The sequence below is a fragment of the Falco biarmicus genome, chromosome 6 (assembly GCF_023638135.1).
Source record: "Falco biarmicus isolate bFalBia1 chromosome 6, bFalBia1.pri, whole genome shotgun sequence".
Classification (NCBI taxonomy): Eukaryota; Metazoa; Chordata; class Aves; order Falconiformes; family Falconidae; genus Falco; species Falco biarmicus.
Window position 1 is genome coordinate 3,751,544 of NC_079293.1, and position 20,083 is coordinate 3,771,626.

At 41.3% G+C, this 20,083-nt stretch overlaps 1 pseudogene; it reads left to right on the top strand.

Annotated features, from left to right (window-relative positions):
* The first annotated feature begins 9,829 nt into the window (after positions 1 to 9,829).
* LOC130151373 (uncharacterized) lies at positions 9,830 to 11,849 on the top strand (annotated as a pseudogene).
* The last annotated feature ends 8,234 nt before the right edge of the window (positions 11,850 to 20,083 follow it).

A 20,083-nucleotide genomic window follows, 5' to 3' on the forward strand; every position in this document is an offset into this window, starting at 1 on the left:
CAAAAATGGACTCATAACCTGTGATGTGTTATAGGCTATCTCAGCTAAACCCAGAAAAAGTATTTATTTGAACTGAGGACCCAAAAGCCTAGTAGTTTGGTGTATGACACTACTTTCATATAAAGCTAGCTCTCCGTCTGCTTTATGAAATACTTCTTTCTAGCCATTTCAAATTGTAGTTCAGCAAGGTATTGACCTTTTATTATTTACCTGCAGTGACAATTATCTGCGTATGACAAGTATAAAAATCTAATAGTCTCACTCAGTTCACAGATATACAGGATCAGTCAAAATCAGAGGTGGACAGCCACGCAAGCTTGATCCGGATCACCGGTACTTGGCCTTTGAAATACATAGACAAACTGGCTTGTTATAAGTTATCATTTAAACAGCCTTGTAAAATACCTTACTTTAACTAAATATATCCTACATAAAAACAATAAGGAATAAACAGCATCACAGGGAAGAACGATGGATAAAATTGAGCTAAAATTGAACTAGCTGAGCAACAGGAACATAAAAAAAAAATAACAATGGTATCATACTTTTGGAGCAAATAGGACAGAACAGAATGAAGTTCTGTGTACCATATTTCCTGAAGCTGACATTTTGCAGATTTTCTACAGCAAGAAAATCAAAGTGCTTGAGAGAAGATCTGTAGCCTAACAATTGACCATATTTCCTTAAAATGTGTGGTAATGTCACCTAAAGCTGTTTGGTCTAACTTTGTAGTGAGAAAATCGGCAATTTGGCAACTGTGACATTCCCTCATGCCTTCAGTATGGTTACATTTTTGGAATGCTAAAAGAAAAAATTATTCATTGGGAGTCTATATCCTGAAAAAAAAAATAATCCAGAAATAAGAACAGTTTCAATTATTAATTTAAGTTTAAAATAATGTAAAAACTTTTATACTAGTCTTTCTTGTACCCTCTGATCATTTTTGTTTCATTAGACAGATTATAAGTTTCTTAAATTAAGAAATTTAACTCAAACTAAGAAATGAGGAAATGCTTCCTTTTTCTCGGTGCATGCCTTACATGTGTCTCAGCTGCACACGGGGATGATATGGGGCCCTTCAACTCAGTCCATCGAAAGAAAAATGGTGTGAGCAGCTCACTACCAACTCCCTCTAAGGGATATTTAGTGAATGGAAGAGGGGTCAGGGGATAAAACAGCATACTCTGGCAAGCAAAAAAGTAACTGTGCACAGCAACTTTTTAGAAAGTATGTAATATGACTTTTTTCAGCTTCTTTGTTTTCTGAATGTAATGTATCAGAAGCACACATCTGCAGGCTTCAGCAAATATTTGCATTTAATATCTGAAGTCCATAAGTGAAACCAAATCAGCAGAATTCAGTGGTCTGCTACCCTCAGTGCATCTTCATCTCTCTCTCCTCCTAAGCTGTGCAAACCAGGAGGAAGAGACAACCTTCATCATTACTCTTTCGTAAATAGTTACAGTACAGTAATGCCTGTACTGATATTTTTCAGTTTGGATTTTGAAAACAAACCACCTTTCTCTGTATATTTCATTAGTGATGCAACATGACGAGAAACTCCACCATATTTTTGGAATGGCTCACTTTTTTTATCATACTTTTGCACACCGACAATATAAATAAATGACTTGTTCACCCAAGTCACAGTTTAGTGAGATTTTGAACAGTTTCTGTATGGTGTGAGTGCCTCCATTTCACATAATAAAAAACCCCAAAATAATAATACTTGAAGAGTACAAGCTGAGAAAGGGCATGTAACTTGCAGGTGTTCAAAGAGCTTCACACTTGCCTTTTTAAACAGGTCTTAAAATTAAACACTGTGTAGGAGCAGCAGTGTTTTGACATATTCTTCAGATTTGAGAATTAGAACAGGTCCAAATGCTAGGAAGAGCCATAGGATACAACAGTAGCCCATAAATGCCATTTGCATTGTGCCACAGCAACACTTTGCTTTCAAACACTACACAATTTGATGTTCTGTTATATCATGTCAGTTTTGCTTAGAGGTAAGACCACCCTAGGACTCTGACTCCTTTCAATCCCTGCCCTCCCTTGGGAACATCTCCTGCTCCGGAGTCTAAGATGTCAGAGAAAGAATGTTATGGAAGTATTCGGGCATCTCATCTTGCATAGCTTGATCTCAGTAGTTTACTCAGGAATGTAAGTAGATTCAGACTCCTTTTCTTTCCTCCATGTGGGAGTTGTATATTGTGTGTTACAAGCAAGTCCCTGTAGAACTGAGAGAACAGAACGTGCAGCTCAAATTAAAGGAATTGTAATGGGTAAAATATCAGAATCAGAACACTAAAAGCATATCCATACTTGATGGATATGTTGTTTTAAACTCAGCGAATGTAGATAAATACACGTGCAGTCTTTTAGCGAAAAGAATGAAAGAGTGGGAAATGAAAATAACTGTAACATGAAATAGTATTTCAATATATTATACTTCCACAGTAATAGGAACATACACATGGAAATATTAAAATAAACAAAAAATAAGTCCCCTTCCAAACCCCTGAATTTCCCAGTATTGCCTAACTTTAGGAGAACGGTCAAGTCCAGCAAGAGGCTAGGGTGTAAAAATAAGTGTTAGTGGGATCTTGCAGACATCCGCTAGCTGCTGAACTCACAGTACTACATCATTGTAAGTGCAGGTGCTAAGCTTCGTCACAACAAGTCCTTTTTATTTCCTCTGTAACATTCTCTCCTCTTTCCACTAAACCCAGCACTTTCTCACTTCCCTTGTCTAGATGACTGTACAGCTTGGGTGTTCAAGCCAAGTAGGGAATTACAGCATTTAATTTTGAAAAAGCAATTGGGAGGATGATTATCAAAGGTTATCTGAGAAAGGAAACATTATGAAATAGATTTCTGCCAACGCCTAGGCTTGTTTGCAGGTGCACAGGGATGTGAATAGCTCCCTTATGCAGACCTCAGCACTGTTCTGAGCTGTCACCAATTCCTTCTGTCTCCGAGACTTCTTGAGTGTGCGAGACGCCTAAGAAGAGGCTGGCTGGAAGAAGGGTAATAATAACAGATCCATCTTTTATCTTTGCATCTGCCACACTGCTGAGGAGAGAAGCATACTCCACTTAGTTGAAGAGAGATGAGCTAATCTACCAATACATTCATGTTATCTTTTGGATGGTTATGAGTATGACTCACATTTGACTATTTTAATGGAGACCACAATCAGATAGTGGTGAACTTTACTTGGGCTGGTATTAATTTTTTCACTTCTCCAGGTTTAAGCCAAGTCTAGAAGTCAGAGTTAGAACCTGACTTCTGACTTAATCTGCCTACAGATTAAGACAACTGCCAACCATAGTACAAAGTATCTTAGCTCACAACATAAGCAGTGGAGATAAAGTCAGTGCAGAAAACAAAGATGAGAGAGCAATTCAACTCACCCTGAAGTGAAATTAAATACCTCTTTTATGATGGGGCTTAGCTGCCTAACCGTAAGTTTCTAGTGTCATTTTAGATGCTTTGAGCTCCCAGCTTCCAAGTGCTGCTTTTTGAGTGTGAGCCCTTGTGTTACAATGGACATTCATTGGTCCTTGGATAACATCCACCAGCCTGTGCAGACATACTGCGTAAAACTGCACATCTGAAATGCTACTAGACATTTGTGTTTAGACGGTTCAAGTCTGGTCATCTGAATCACTCCTTAAATTTCATATATAGTACGTATTAAATCTTTGTAGGTTATAATGGGAATTTTAGAGCCATGATCTTATTTTAGCTGAATATCATGACGGTATTCAGTATAATTTGGGAAGTCCTAGAGCATCTAAAACACACGTAAAAGTCTGGAGATGTGACAAAGACCTGTGGAAGATATGCTCTTTTCAGGCCAGGTAGAAAGTCTCAAATGTGTAAATGGGCAGTAGATGCCTACATGCAGACAACCAAATCAAGCTCTCACTCACATGTACACACCTCCACACTGACTCCTCAGCTCAGATGCTCTGGGTGCAGTCCAGTGGCTGGCTTTACTGGAAAAAACTTTTAAACTGAAGATCACATTATCTAACCTTCAAAGTTTAGTCCATACCCTATGTCACAACCTAAAGTCTGCATGAGTTTAAGTAGCATTTTCCCATTTATAACAAATGTCTCTCCACTACAAAGAAATTCTGTTGATCTGATTTCATTACTATTCATTCCTATTAGACAAAATCAGTTCCTTTGGAGAGGTCCCAGAAAGGAGGCACTCCTGATTGTGTGCTTCCTGCCTCACTACAGAGTAGTGCTCAGTTCGTTTCCTTTGCTGCCCTACTGTGAGATCACCGTGTAATCTTCAGTCAAGTGGAGGCTTTACTGTCCTCATGAACAGCTGTTGATTTTTTATCTTCCTGAAAATGTCACCTCTTTCACAGGCTTACTAGACAAGTCTTACCTAAATAACATTGTGAGGTGATCAACTTACTTAAGAAATTGAAACCTGTTAAATTGTATTTTTTCTGTAATTTTCTTTCTTTTTGTTTAGAGCTTATGATAGGAAGGAGGAAATGCACCGTCCGGAGTTCAAACTGCAAATTATATTTGTGTTGCTACATACCTAAAGAGAGGGTGCTTTCTGTACTTATAGTTTCAAAAGTTTAAAATGTACAATATTTGAGGTGACAATTTAAATCTGATGTTCCAGCCAAGTGAGAGAAGTTTCTGAAGTACTAAAAACCCACAAACTGGGGTATCATGCCAGTACAGAAGTCAGACTTGACTTCACTGAACTTTTTTGACATGTGTGTGGGGGAAAAATAAATTAGGACATATAATGCATGTATTTGCAAACTGAATGAAATCTATTATTTCATTAGTAGGTGATTTGAAGGGATATTTCATAAAACTAGTCAAATTACAGCAGAGAAAGTAATCCAAGGGTCTCTCAAAAAGGCTGCTTCTCAGACAAGAAGCAAAGGAAGGTTTGTGAAATACATCTAAGGGACAAACATCCCATGTAGCTCTTGGGAAATACCCCAAAGACAATCGACTCCCATTCTTTTTTTTTTCTTTTTTTTTTTTTTTTAACTCTTTTTTTTTCCTTATAAACAGCAGTTGGAGAGGGGACACTGTGAAGAGGGGGAAAGATAGGTGTTATGTTTTGTGATAGAATCATAGAATCATTTAGATTGGAAAAGACCTTTAAGATCAAGTTCAACTGTTAGTCCAGGACTTCCAAGTCCACCACTAAACCATGTCCCTAAGCACCACACCTATGCATTCTTTAAGCACTTCCAGGGATGGAGATTCCACCACCTCCCTGGGCAGCCTGTTCCAATACTTGACCACTGTTTCAGTGAAGAAGATGTCTGTGTTTGCCTCCAACCAACACATGATAAGAAGGTCTTATGGGCAAATACATGTGGAGATTATTGTCTCCCTGAAAGATGTGCTGCCATGGCTGAGGGTCACACAGGGCTCATGCTGCTCTGCCCTGCTGCCCCCAAGGCTAGACTCTAGGTCCCTAGGAGCTGCTCTGTGGCACCACCACCCACAATGCCTTCCCTTTGATGCTTTCTCCAGAATTAAAATGGAGGAGAAAACATTTCTGTCAGTCTGGTAAAACCTACATTAAAGATCCTTCCAGGGATCAGCCAGGCTCCCAGGTTCTCCTTGTTCTCTCCAGATAACAATTTGTTGTGTTGCCCTGATTTTCATTTTCCTGCTTTCTCAGAGAAATAATCAGATACTGTCACTGGAAACAGGTGTTAGCTAACTACTGATTTAATTTTCACAAGATTGGCTGCTTTTCTCTCTTCCTCTGCTACACTGTTGTACACAGAGGGAAGGAGGAAAATCAGAGTTAAACCTACTGTTCTCAGTCTGGAGAAGGGAACTGGACCCTGATGCCCTCTCAAGAAAATTGTCTGAGAACAAGTAATCCTAGAAAATAAAGACACTGTCATCCAACCTCCATGCAATTCACAGAGAGGTCCCCAGGTTGCTACTGGAGCGATAAGGCCAGGTATAAGGGTCAAGCTTAGTCCCACCCACTGGGATACTGATATGTCTTAGTCACACATTGGGCCTCTCACAAATGCAGGAGTAGCTTTTTTTAATAAAAAAAAATCAGACAGAAACTGAGCTGCCAGTAACTAAATTTAAAGCAATATTAAGTACTATATAATATTTAATACTTAACACATTTGTCCAGGGAGCTGAAGGCATGGATCACATTCTTTCCCCAGCTTCAGAAGTTCAGATGCACAGCTCTTTCTCATGAAAAACTGAAATGCACTTCACAGAGACTGACCTGGAAATTTCTATTTTAGTTTAGTATGAAATACTCAAGTTTCATCATACAGAATCTTAAATTACAAAAAGGAATAAAATGGCTCTTCATGTAAAGGATAATGCAGAAACCTATATGTTTTGTGGGCGAAGACTTTCTCATGTATCTCCATTTGTAAGTGTTACTTCATTAATGCCTTTGTCTCCTAGACAGACATTCATCTTGTTTAACTTGAGCCTTCTAAAAATTGGCTACTCTGTGTAGTCAATCAGAGAGTCTGGCATTTCCAAAGAATGATTAATCTGCTTAATGATTCTGTAGGTGCCTGTCTCTTCCTTTTGACTACATAGTTCAACACCTTGCATAGGCTGGCCATGCAGGGATGAGATTCAGTAACCTAAACAAAAGCTTGTAGTGCCACTTGTGACTCCTAAAGTATTGCAGAAACTTGCACATAGCTGAAACATCTTATACAGTATTAAAGAGATTGCAGAGAGGGGGAGGTCAGGCAGGATACTCCACCTGACACTAGATGCCCAACCAGGCTACTTAGACCCATTTCTAATTTCTAGACAGCTAAAGACAGATGAGCCAAACCCTACTCTAAAGATCTAAATCAGTTTCCCAAGACTATACAAACAATGAGCTAACTTTAGTTGGCTACAGCAGAATCAGCAAGGCAGCAGGTCTCAACAAAAACTGTGTTGACTTCCAAGAACAGTGTTTAATGAAATTTACTTCAAAGATATAAGTTCAAAGATGTCTTACCATTCCAACCTCCCACATTGGTTCTGTAAACTGACTTGCTCTTCAATGCATCCCATTCATGGAGTAAGCAGGCGGGACTGTACTCTTAATTTACCACGCAGTATGCACTGTCCAAATCTAATACCACAAGCACTGCAAACAGCTGTGCAGAAATTCAGGTTAGTTAGATGAATTGACTTTCTGGTTTTGGCTTACATAATGGTGTTTCTAACATTTCCAGATGTATGCTTCATATGAAGAGTAGTGTTCATTCTGTGGTGACATTGTTTAGTTATTTGAAGTAAAAAACAATTTATTTTCTAAGAATAACTATTGCACTAGAAAAGCTTCTGCTACATAAGATCTGCTACTGAACCTCAACTGGCAATTTAGAGATAACTAAAACCAGTCAGAAATAATTCTACAAGTCTCAAATGTGATACTGAATATGGAACTGCTTTCCTTCAATGTGATCACCTCAGCCTTTTATCTGTGCTACTACTCTGACCTTTAGCCATATGATTTTTTTTAATAGGAAATTGATGAATCCATCCACCTGTTGTTGGATTTGTTGCCCATCAATTCTGAGCAGTAAATTTCATTGCCTACCCACTAAAAAGTCAACTAATAAGATGTGTCACATATTCTTTTAAACTAAGGCATATTTATTCCACGTAACTTTTAAAAGCCCAGTGGATAAAACTGCAGTATATAGCATACCTAAAGCTTGCAATGTAGAAGGAAAACAGCCTGCCAAAGATATGCAGCATAATGAAAAATATAAAGTAATAAACATATAAAAACTATAAAAAATAATAGTGAAATATTAGTGTGATGCTAAGAAAGAGCTAGTAGTAAGTAAAATCAAAAATGACTGCAGTAATAGAAATCACATTTTTAAAGGTCAATATTTTCTGAGATTAATGCTCAGCCATATCCTTCAGTCTTTCCTAATCTAAGGACTCACGAACTCCAGTTGGGAGCACACCTTTATCAAGACTAAACAATACTGCCCTAATATTTGAGAATTATCACAGACAAATCCTATAGACATAATTGGTCTTCATAAGGCAGGAGGGTGGGCATTCAGAGGCCTTATCAGAACTGTTTTTCTACAGTTCTCTGAATTCAGATATTAAAAAGACTAGCTTTTGCCAATTAACTGGAAATACAGTGATTTCCAATATTCTGATATGAATCTACTGTTAGGCAGAATTTTTTCTAAGGGAGAGTCAAGAGTCTGCACACATTCATTCTCCTACAGATAGTGGGTTTGTACAAGAGATATGATGAGTTGTGGCAACATAAAGATATCTTCAGTCTTATATAAAGCTAGAAGCCAGGAGTGTGTCACAGTCTTGTCATGTGTGCATTTCAGGCATCCTCATCATGTTTATATGAGCTAGAAATGAGATACTAAAGACAAGGTTTTCTTTAGCTTTTTTTTTTTTTTTTTATTCTAAGCTTCTTCAGTTTAAATTGCCTCTTATAGATAGTGAATTTTGCGTATAAGAAGGAAGCTAACAAAATGTGCAATTACGTACCCCGATTTGGCTTGTGATGACAAATTTAAGGAATATGAACATTCTGGTAATAAGTTTGCCTGAATAATTTATCTGATATTCCAGTACTCACTTGCAATGGTAGAGATCATCAGTGATATGTTAAAGATTATTATGTGGACTACTTTGCCATGAGATGCTTCAGTAATAAAGCAAATTTAAGAGGAATAAGGCTGGTTTAGAATCCAGTTGAGGTGCTTTAGAAATGTTCCCTCTGTCAAGCATCAACAGGCCTCAGGTAATGCAGGACCCCAAATGTATCAGGATCCACTTTGTAAACACTTTGTTAGCATGTTCAGCATACTTGTGAATTTACAACCAATTAAGTCCAGCTGCAGAGCCTGTGCTGGATCTCAGCAACAGACTTAAGTATGACTACAATGCATTAGAAAGGAAAAAAGAATAAAACCCGTTTTTCATGGCTGGTGAACCTGCACCAGGACACTGGGAAGTAGCGTGGGCATGGCTGGAGGATCAGGAAGCACAGCCATGCATAGAAATTCATGTTCTGATTTATCAAAATGTTCTCTTTGCCAAGTATCAAGTTCAATGCCTTGCAGGATGGGGGCGGCATTTAAATAGCCAAAACCTCACATTTTAAGCTTGGTGTGTCTATGTTAGGTGACTGAAATAGTTGCCCATAGCTTCAGATCTTTCCCTATACTTCATATGTGAGTCACCTTGGATCTGTCCTGTAGATACTTATGGTAACTACTGTAAAAGCTCACACAAATAAACAATATATTTACATTTCCACCCATTATTCTTCATTCACATTGGTCATCCTCAGCCTTTTAGCCTTCAGGGTGTCACTGTTCATCTGAGCACTTCTTAGGAGCCCTTTCTGGGTGATGAATTAAGCTCCCTGACCAGGGGGGTATAGTTTCATGTTGCTGCTTAAAATCAAGATCATCATGATGAGGGGTAGTTTGTCTCGAGACAGAAACAAACCACAGTTCAATTTCACAAATAGGGACCATGAAAACAGGAATACCTTTAGGCAAGGTGAAAGTGGCTTTTGGCTCTTCCAATCCATGCCTGTAGTTATTACTGCTGGGTTGGTTAAGTAGGTTGTAAAACAAACTGTCCTTGTCTGTGATGAGCAGGCAAGGTAAAACACAGGTTCATGCATTTACATTTGTTACGACCTTTGTTTCTTGATATTTGACAACTTGTGGGAGACCGCACCGTGAGCCGCCGGCCTCAAGGCTCGCCCACGACCCTGCCGAGCTCGGTGCCGGCTCCCTGGCGGGCACTCGGCAGCTGTGGGCCCGGCATGGAGCCAGCAGCCGCCCCAACCCAGACACCGGCAGGAGCCAGGGCACGGCCCCACCGTTCCGGGCGCCATGTCCAGGCACAACCGACCGCCCCAGCCCGCTCAGGCGCGCGGGCCCTGACACAGGCCCACACGGCCACCGCTGTGAGGGACACGCGCTCCCCGAGTGTTCCGTGGTGGGAGCGCCATGGAACCGTGGAGGCACCATCCCGAGCGTGCCACTGAGGGGCAAGGAAACTACGGACCGACGGGACGCCACTGGATCCATGGTGGCCACTGTCTCTTCCAACTCTACCCTGACTGCTTGCCAGGTTTCCTTCTTTTCTGTCCTTCCTTCCCTTTCCTATCGCTCTTTTCTTATCGACGCTCTGTTCCGATAAACTTTCCTGACTGGCAGCATTTGGCCTCGTTTGCATCTTCACCCCGCTCCGGGTGTCACATGGAACCCCGGGCTCGGGCTGTCCCGGGCGGGAACGGTTAAACCGGCGGCGCGGGCCGGGCACCCGGAAGTGCGAGCGCCGCGCGCCACCGGCGGGGGTCACGTGTGCGCCGCGCGCGGGCGGGCGGGAGTGCGGGACAGCCGAGTGGGCGCTGTGAGGCGGCCGCCCCGCGGGGGAGCGGGCTTCGGCCCGTGTTGCCGTAGGTGTGCGCCCCTCAGGGGAGCAGGGGTGGGTGCTGCAGAAACAGCCCAGCGGGCGCCCCGGGGCGGCCGGCCCGGCCGAAGTGGGGGCGCAGTTTCCCTCGCTGCGGCTCCCGTGTGCCGGGCGGGGCGGGTAGGAGCGAGCCCCTGAGGCGGCCTCCCCGCCTGGCGGTCTGAGTGACACCGCGGCGGCCCCCAGGGCAGGGGGTGCTGTGGGTGGCGGCCTGAGTGACCGAGCGGCGGCCCCCAGGGCAGGGGGTGCTGTGCGGCTTCCTGGAGAAACGCAAGGCTCGCCCCTCCGTGCCCCGCGCGGGCTGGGCACAGAAAATCTGGAGTAATTTGCAATGTGACCAACCGAGCCTGTGCTCGACAAAGGCGTGCAGGCTTTCGGTCTGGAGAGGGAAAAGCAATCATCCGTGCTGGACGGGGTGCCAGCCTGGCTGCTGCTGTCGAAGCCAGAGATCGACAGTACACAGCAGAATCCCAAACCATAGAATCTCTACAAGATCTGGTCCAGGCCTTGTGAGGACAAGTAGAAAGCTCAAAGGGACGACTAAATGAGGAAAGAACCCAGGCAAATTGTTTACGAGGTGCTTTCAAAGAGCAACTCCTCACAGGCAAAGACAGTTCTCCACTGCCTGAAAAAAATATTGAATATCCCAATGATGAATCAGAGGAAGCAAAATGAAAATTGTATAAACTGCATGTCCCCACCAGTTCTCTGCACCCCTTGGTCAAGACTGAGTTTAAATACAAGGATGATGAGAATAAATTTCCTCAAATTACTACTAAAGAAGTTCCATATTCTGCTACTGAATTGGCTAAATTGAAAAAAGAGTTTGGCCAGACTCCTAAGTTCGGAGTCAGAGACAGAATATGTTTGGAGAATGTCATTGTCTGTGATCAAATATTGTTGAGCAAAAAGGAAGCTGAGGGCTACTGGGGGCCAGGAGTGTTCCTGACCACTGGGAACTACTGTGTACCCTGGTCCCTGACCCAAAGAACAGCCTGTTGGGCTGGGATCTTAACCCTTTGGGAAGGAGGGATCCCCTTGCTATTATGGGGACGGTCGACCAACTAGTAGAAAAAGTACACAAGGCAGCATGTCTGCAAATGATGTATGACCATGAGCTTAGACCTAAACAGGAATCCCCAACAATGATACTGACTGACCTGGAACAAATGACTCCTCTCATAAGGGGCCTCCCCGACTCCTTAAAAGTGATTGGTATTCAATTACAGGGGAAAATACAGGTGATATCCCAGGGTGAAAGAGCTATTGTCACATTAGAACGGATAGTAACCCCTAATTGGGAACCCCAGGAAAAGAAAATGTGGACTTAGGGAGAAGTTGCTCAAGATTTAATAAATTATGAATGAAAATGCATCCCTATCACCACTCCGTCCACCAAAAGATTTAAGGCACACAGAACTGAAACCGTCCCCACACCCAACTAACAATAAAAGGATGTCTCCTGTAGCATCAGCGAGCAGGAGAGAGAGAGGACACAGACATAAGGGTCTGTGGACCATGGGGTGGTGGAAGGGTATTCCCCAAGATCTTATGAACAGGTTACCAACTGGCAAACTGGACTAGCTGGTGTTAGGGTGGCCTGAAAGTCTACTGGTTAAGAATGAGAGCCCGATTCCTAGTGCCCCCTGACGAAAGTCAACCGCATCCACTAGGCCAACGGGAAACTAATGCCCTCGCCCCCTTGTAGTGAGTGGGGAAGCAAAGGGTGGGTACATATTAGACAGCTCACTGAAAATGATCGAGGTGATCTATTAGTAAGTTCTTTTGTGGAACCTCAGTTGGTACTCATAATGTTCCTGGTAGATTACTGGAGCTCAAATTTCAGCTGTTAAAAGTCAAGATGCGGCACAAAGCAGCATAATTTTGAGCAGCATATGTTTGTTGCAGATGCCTTTGGTAATGTTCAAGCGCAAACATTGGCTACTGTTGGTTTGCAGTTACCTGGGGAGAATACAGCCACTCTGGTAATGGTGGTTGTGGGGCTGTTCCTGCTTAACCTTTTAGGAGTCGATGTTCTGAAAGGTAAGATGTGGATTGATGGCAAGGGGAGGAACTGGACATTTGGCACCTCATCTATAAATATGCGGCTGTTACCTGCTGCGCCTTTGCTCCCTCCCTCACAACTGACCAATGTCAAATCCTATCTGTTACCCTTAGGGGCACAGGAAGAGATAACCCCCCTACCGGAGGAGTTAAAGGAATAGGGAATTGCTGGCCCACTCTCCTTTTATGTCCCCGGTATGGCCTGTTCATAAGCCAAACAGAAAATGAAGACTAACTGTAGGCTATCAAAGACTTAATGCTAACTCAGGCCTGTTAGCTGCTGTGCCAAACATTGCTGAGCTTGCAGCATCTATCCAGGAACAAGCTCATCCCGTTATGGCAACTATCGATGTCTAAGATGTGTTTTTTATGGTCCCCTTGCAACTCGAGGACCAAGAATGCTTTGCATTTACTTCAGAAGGACGCACTCAACCTATTGGGTTCTACTCTTGACAGCTTTAAGAATGCCAAGAAACGGTACTGCACTTGGGAAAAGGTTTGTTTGTGGTCAGCTTAGCCCTGTGAGAGGCCAAATGCACCATACATAACTGATAGTGCTCAGAGGTCCTTTTAAGGTGATAAAACCTGTGTTGACTGGGACACCATCCCCTTGACAGGATGGCACAACAAACCTTGGTGCGGAAATGGTATGCTCAGATCAAACATTACTGTAATGTTTTCAAGGTTTCAGAGGGTGCTGCCAAGACCTTGGCTATGCAGGAAGAAGCTGCCTTGAAAACTGAAAATGGTCCAATTTCCCCTGTGGTGCAAGTTGCCCCTTACTTTTCAGAACTCTTACAGAATGTTTGGGTTACAGATGCCTCTGCTAAACAAGAGGGTAAGATACGGAAAAATATCAAGCTGTTGCCTTGAAGATAAAAACTGAACGGAAAATAATCACTGAAGGGGACAGTAGCATTCAAGTGGGAGAATTGGTAGTGGTATGGTTGGGAGAAAGCACCTGTGAATGGACGTTATCATCCAGTTGTGATTGTATAACTATATGGTCTAAACTTTATATTTGTTCAAGGTATAAGCACAAGTGGAATCAGACCCATGTTCAGTTATCCAATGGCACTTGGATACAATGTTCATGTAATAATCACAAAGGTATCAGTATTGTGGCAAAGGATAAAGGGTTTAATATGGCTATTTTTACTTAGTGAAGTAATACTACTGCAGAGAAGTATGTACTGTGAGTATTATGGACCAGCCACTAGGAACCCTAATGAACTGGTTAGTGGTGCTCCAGAACCTATCTATAATTTAAATCGCATCATATGGTTGCAAGTTGTCCTAGAAATTATCACCAATGAGACAGCCCCCCTTAATCTATTGGCAGACCAGGCCACACAGATGCAAACAGTGATATTCCAGCACTGAATGGTTCTCAATTACCTGCTAGTCAAAGAGTGTCTGTGGTAAACTAAATAATTCTAATTGTTGTTTAAAAATTGATTATAATGGTCAAATTGTTAAGCATATTACTTCAGGAATATGAAAACTGCCCCATGTGCCTGTACAGACCTGGGAGAGTTGGGAAGTTGATCCTTTCTCTTGGCTTCCAGGTACCCCATGGGTTAAATGCATCCTTTTCTGTATGTTATGTGGTGTTGCATTGTTATTATTCCTCCCATGTTTAATTCCATGTTTTGTACAGTTGATCCAGCATACTATTTCAAGTATGCAATTTGTAGCTGCCTCATCTTCTGATGTCAGACATATCTGTGTCTTATTTCAGTCTAAGCCTGAAACCACAGTTGTAAACATATAAAACTATTCTCTTTTCCACACCTTACTATTTTTCTCTACCTTTCCACCACCATGGATGAAGAAGAGACAATCTTTAAGATAGAGGGTGGTGTGGGAGACCACATTGTGAGCTGACTGTCTTGAAGCTTGTTTACATCCCTGCTGAGCTTGGTGCAAAGCTGCCTGATGGGAACTCAGCAGTTGTGGACCAGACAAGGAGGAAAGCCACCCAAACCCAGACATCAGACGGGGTCAAGAAATGGCCACATTGTTTTGGGGACATGTCCAGACACGACCAACCACCTCAACCTGCTGAGGCACACGCGATACCATGACAAAGGACCACGTGGCCACCGTGTGCACCCCTTGGAACCAGAGTGCCAAGACGGGGAGCATGTGCAGATGTGCAGCACGTGCTGTTGTGTCAGGGAAATGGGCTCCCTGAATGCCCTATGGGCAGACTGCGCCATCAAAGAGTGAGGGTGCCTCGGACAGTGAGTGTGCCATCTGGAGACCCCCACCAAGGAGCAAGGAAACTACCGACCAACAGGACGCCACTGGATCCATGGTGGTGACAGTCTCTTCCAACTCTACCCCAATTGCTTGCTGGATTTCCTTCTTTTCTTTCCTTTTCTTATCACTCTTTTCTTATCAACACTCCATTCCAATAAACTTTCCTGATTGGCAGCATTTGACCTTGTTTGCGTTTTCATCACTCCAGGTCTAACATCAAATCTCCCCGTCTCAGGCTGTCACAGGCTGAAACACAATTACACAAAGGTTAATTAATTAAACAAGAAGAGGAAACTGCAGGAAACACTTTCAGTTTCTTTTTTATTTAATTGTCTCAAGAATCCCCATAGTAGTTTTTACATTTGAATCAAGTTTCTTAAAAGATATGTGGTCATAACAGAAATCATTCTAGTCAGTAAAGCCCCAAAATAATTTGATCATTTGTAAATCATTGTCACTTTAATGTTTTCTCAATATGGCTTAATTATAATTCCACACAATGTTAAGCTTCTGGGAGAAGACCTCCATTAAAAGGTACTTCCTGGGAAAAGCGAGAAATTGAGAGCTCTCAGCTAGCATTGCACTTTATTATTCATGTATAATTCTTCTGCACGACTGAACATCTGCTAATAAATTTGATTCAAGTTTCCGTGATAGCTTTTACCCTCATCATTCAATCTCTGCATGAGCTTTGTATCTGATGAGAATTGATGTTATTTACTTATTGCTGAGAATTCTTATCCTATTAACAATTTAGCCCATAAAGTCATCAGGTAAATTAAAGATGTTTATAAAGAGCCCTCTTCCTCAATTTAAAAATAAAATAATAATCTTGCTTTAGAAAAGAATTTCCTTAGATACCCTGGAAGCTAACTGACAGATGGTCACCTTGGCGATATGCTGCAGTAGTGCAACCATTTATTAAGAGTTTCTGATGCAGAAGTGATCAAGAGCATCAGAAGCTATTACTTCTAACTCCGAGTTTTGTCAGTCTTCTCCTTTGTGTCCCCACATGTATAGATAAGCTTAACTCCAGATCAAATATAAAAGTTCCTTTGAATGATTGCAAATCTGTCATATTGATTTGGCATATGACTTTGTTCCATGTGATATAGTTATTTTCCATGTGGTTAGACTACGGAGTGGAGGGTTCAGGTTTCCTAAGTCCATTCTGAGATCTCCCGCTAAATCACTGTCTGGCCTTTATGAAGTCACTAAGATAAGGTTATCAGAAATACTCACCAATGTTTCCATTTAAGCCAAGCATTTCTTCGTGCCAAGCTTGAAACACCACTAGTGAATCCTCTTAATATTCCTAGCCTTAATCTCTGTATACATCTCTTCAACTACCTTTATAAAAGCAGTAAGTCTACCTGATTTTGTACACTTAGGTGACATAACACTTTTAAATATCTCAAAAACACTTAGTAGAAAGGTCTGAGCATAATATCAGACTTCCAGGGTTATACACGATAAAAGGGACAATTACTAAACCAGAAGTAGTGAACTAACAGCAAATGCTAAGTTTGTCCTCAAATATTCATGCTACAGAACATCAACACACATAGGAAAGGGCAGGCAGTGGCAACTGCGTTTTGCTTGTCCAAAAGTGCGTCAGGAATGGTTAGGCAGGGGTACTACAGGGCTAGCTGAAGTGGTCATACACAGCCAGTGACTCATGCAGAAGGGAAATTCCCAGCCAAAAAGAGAGAGGAAGTTTTAACTCCCTTTGCAGCTTCTCTTCCCTTTCCCAAGGGAGAAAAAATTATAGGAATTGCACACAGACTTTTCCTTTCATGCTGATCAATTTATTTTGTGGATTCTGTAGCTTTGATTGTAAGATGTGGTCCAACAGTCTTGAATATGTTTCAGAAAATAGTCATCTAACATTGCTGTGGCTACAGTACTTACTGTGTCATTAAGCAGGAAAGGTTAATTATTGGCTTGCACCATTTTCACAATTTTTTTTTTTTATTTGAAGTAGTGCTGAAAAGGTAATACATGAATTGTGGTATGATTTAGCATATTTCAGGTATCATTATGTTTCTATTTTCATTTCCAATTGCTCAGACTTTCTTTTTCAAGCCTCTTTTATTCTCTTTTTACATTGTTTTGCAAAACTGACACTTTTGAAACACAAAAGAAAAAAGTCAGTTGCATTGGTGATGATTCTATCCCCTGCTGTCCCTGAGGCAGGCCATTTAGCCATCCTGTCCAGTATACATCTCTACAAATGCACTCTTTTTTTTCTTAGTAGCATGTTGCAATAGTTATTATATCTCCCTCCTTGAGATTACACTCCTACAGCAATATTATTAAGTTCATTTGATTGGATGACTTGACCCTTAAACTGTTCTACTCTTCAAAATTACTACTAGGAGAAAAGTTCTGCAATCATTTGAGATTTTATTCACCACTCCGGATTGTCTGTTTAATTCTGTATTTGACATCAAAGCACATTCTGCTTCATAACAACTAGACAGACCAGAAACTAGGATGGGACAGTCTACTCCTTTGCTTCTGAATCTGTTTGTACTTCACAGTGTCCACAGCAGCCCCACTGATCCTACAGTCAGCTTTTACATACAGGTTGTAGTCACCGCATGATCTTTTGTATGTGAGTATTGTTGCAGATATGACATAAGAGGTCTGGATATAGTCTTTTTCATTAACTTTCTTCATTTGTAGTTTAAATTATTTTACTTTTTGTACTGTACTGTGCCTTTCTAGTGTATAAACAATTCACACTGGTTTGATAACCTGTAAATTAAAAATGAACCTAATTAACCAACTCACGTTCAATTCTGACTCCATTAGTTTTTACAATTAGAGGATATCTAAAGACCTTACGCGTCCAAATGTGGGTTTTTTTTCAAGATCTGGGGCAAGTCACAAGATTTCATAGTTGGACTTCATCAAATGAAATTGCGTCTAGAAAGACAGATCTCTAGCGGGCTTCATATCCTACTTACTCTTATAGGCAATTACATTTATGAAAAGCACAAACATTACTAAATCAGAATGATAGCATTCAATACTCAGGATGGACTTGGGTACATTTTTGTCTATGCAAAGTAATAAGTATTCAAATTCTTCTTGGTACAGTTAAAAGAATAAAGTGAGAAGACTGATTTTCTTAAAGTAACATCTTTAAACTGAGCAATGCACTCAGTTTATTGCAATGTGAAATTCTGCTGCATCATGTCAAAACAGAGGAAAGGCTGAGGGTCTGCAAATACTTACACCCATATGAAAGATTTTTCACATAGTTACCACTAGAAGATTTCCTTCCAAGATTTCTATTGTGATGTTCACAGGCAATTTCTGGCTCTTTTGCACTATTCCAGTGGCATAGGGTATTGCATTGCTGGAAACTGTGATATAATTTGTCCCGGCTAGTGCCAGGAATTAAACATTTCATAAATGACCCTTTTCTGAAATATAGACACTGTTTTATTTAAATTTGTCAAAAAAAGTGATAATGGAGGACTTAGAGGGAACAGTCCCTTGTATTTACATATCTGCCATTCTGGAAATCAGTTGCTTGCAACTACAAGCAATTATGATAAAAATGCAATTTAGGAAAGTTTCTAGCAGTAATGATAATGAAGCAATGAAATAGATTGTCTGGGGACATCACTGATTCTCCATTACTGGAGGTCTTTAAGAATAGGTTAGACAAACATCTGTCTGGAATATCATAGCACAGACACATCTTTAGCAGGGAAGTCAAATCATAACACAGTGCCTTTTGTTAAGGTCACAGCCTGCCCAAACACAATGGTGTTAAGCAAAAAACAGATTGTAGTTCCACTGTACAAAATAGGACCAGCTGCATGGACTCCGTGCAGGTCGCTGGCAATATCTCTCTATGTAACAATTTTTCTCTGACATGTGGAATGGTTAAGCAATGACAGTATGTCCATGGGTATGCACTTCTTGTAGCGTGGATGCTTTTTCACAACACACTGAAGTCCTTGGTCTGGGGAGGGTCTGGGAAGGCACGGTACTGCCACACTGAGGTGACAAAGGAAGATGGTTCTCCTCTTCTCTGCCCTGTCTTTTGGAGAGCAGCCCAGCTTGCTGCCCTGCCAGTCAGACTGAATACCGTTTCCGGGTTTTAGTCCTATAAGTCATCACTTTTATAAAATATGCAAGAGCACATTTACAATTGCAGTATTCCAGCAAAGTATTCATATGAATAATTAAACTGAAACTATTGTTGTCAGGAATATGAGCAAAGTATATGTTGTTCACTATTACCTATGCCTTCTCTGTTCGCCTCCTGGGGTGCTCTCTAATTTGGCAAAACACTGTGGGTTCCTGACTCTCTCCACTTCCTGGTTCGCCCCAGAAGAGCCAGCTGGTGCTGAGTGATGCAGCAGGGGCAGAGGCGTTGTCCCACAGCAGCATGAAACGCAAAAGCACATTTGGCTCTTCGCTACACCCACACTGCAGACAGACATAGTAACACTGTCGGTATGAGTAGCAAAAAGAGGCTATGATTTATCTGCTGCATAGACAAATCACACAAAGAAGAATTAAATCAAAATTAACTGGAATGATTTATATAAATACTAAAAATGTAGAAGGGTAAGGAAGACCCTCTGGTTAAGTGACAAAGTTCAGAGTGGACCCCCTTGCTTTCTAAACTCTTATTAGAGTTTACGTGCAGCTAGACCCAATCCTAGTCTCAGACTTGGTCAACAGTTTATGTCTAAAGGATATAAGGTATATTCACAGTTTAAGGTTGATCACAGGATTTTAGCAGCACTTAATCATCAACTAATTTATCATTAGTGATAAAAGTAAATCAAATAGGATTTACTTAAATTATAGAAGTCACTTAACTATGGATTCAAAATGATAACACTTATACTGATTATGATGTTACTAAATTAGTTTACACAAACATGTACACAGACACAAAAGAAGTACAGAGACATGTACAAAGGTATATAGCTGTTAAAAGTTCCCCTCGAGTTCAGTGAAATACTCATATCGAGTGCCTTTGCAGTTCTTAATGGGTGAAGGGTTGAGCCTCAGGAAGCAGGGGAATCAGTCCAGGCCCTGTCAGCTTTCAATGATGGTCCCCATAATATCACAGACTTGGGAGTCTGTGAGCTCTAAGAGGCTTCCAGCTCAGAGGGAGATGCTCTTCACAGCATCCTGCGGTCCAGGAATGCTCAAAGGGCCTCACTTAGGACCTCTGTTTATAGACTTGGAGGTGATCGGCTTTAGTCATCAGTAATTTTCTGTCCTGGCCACAATT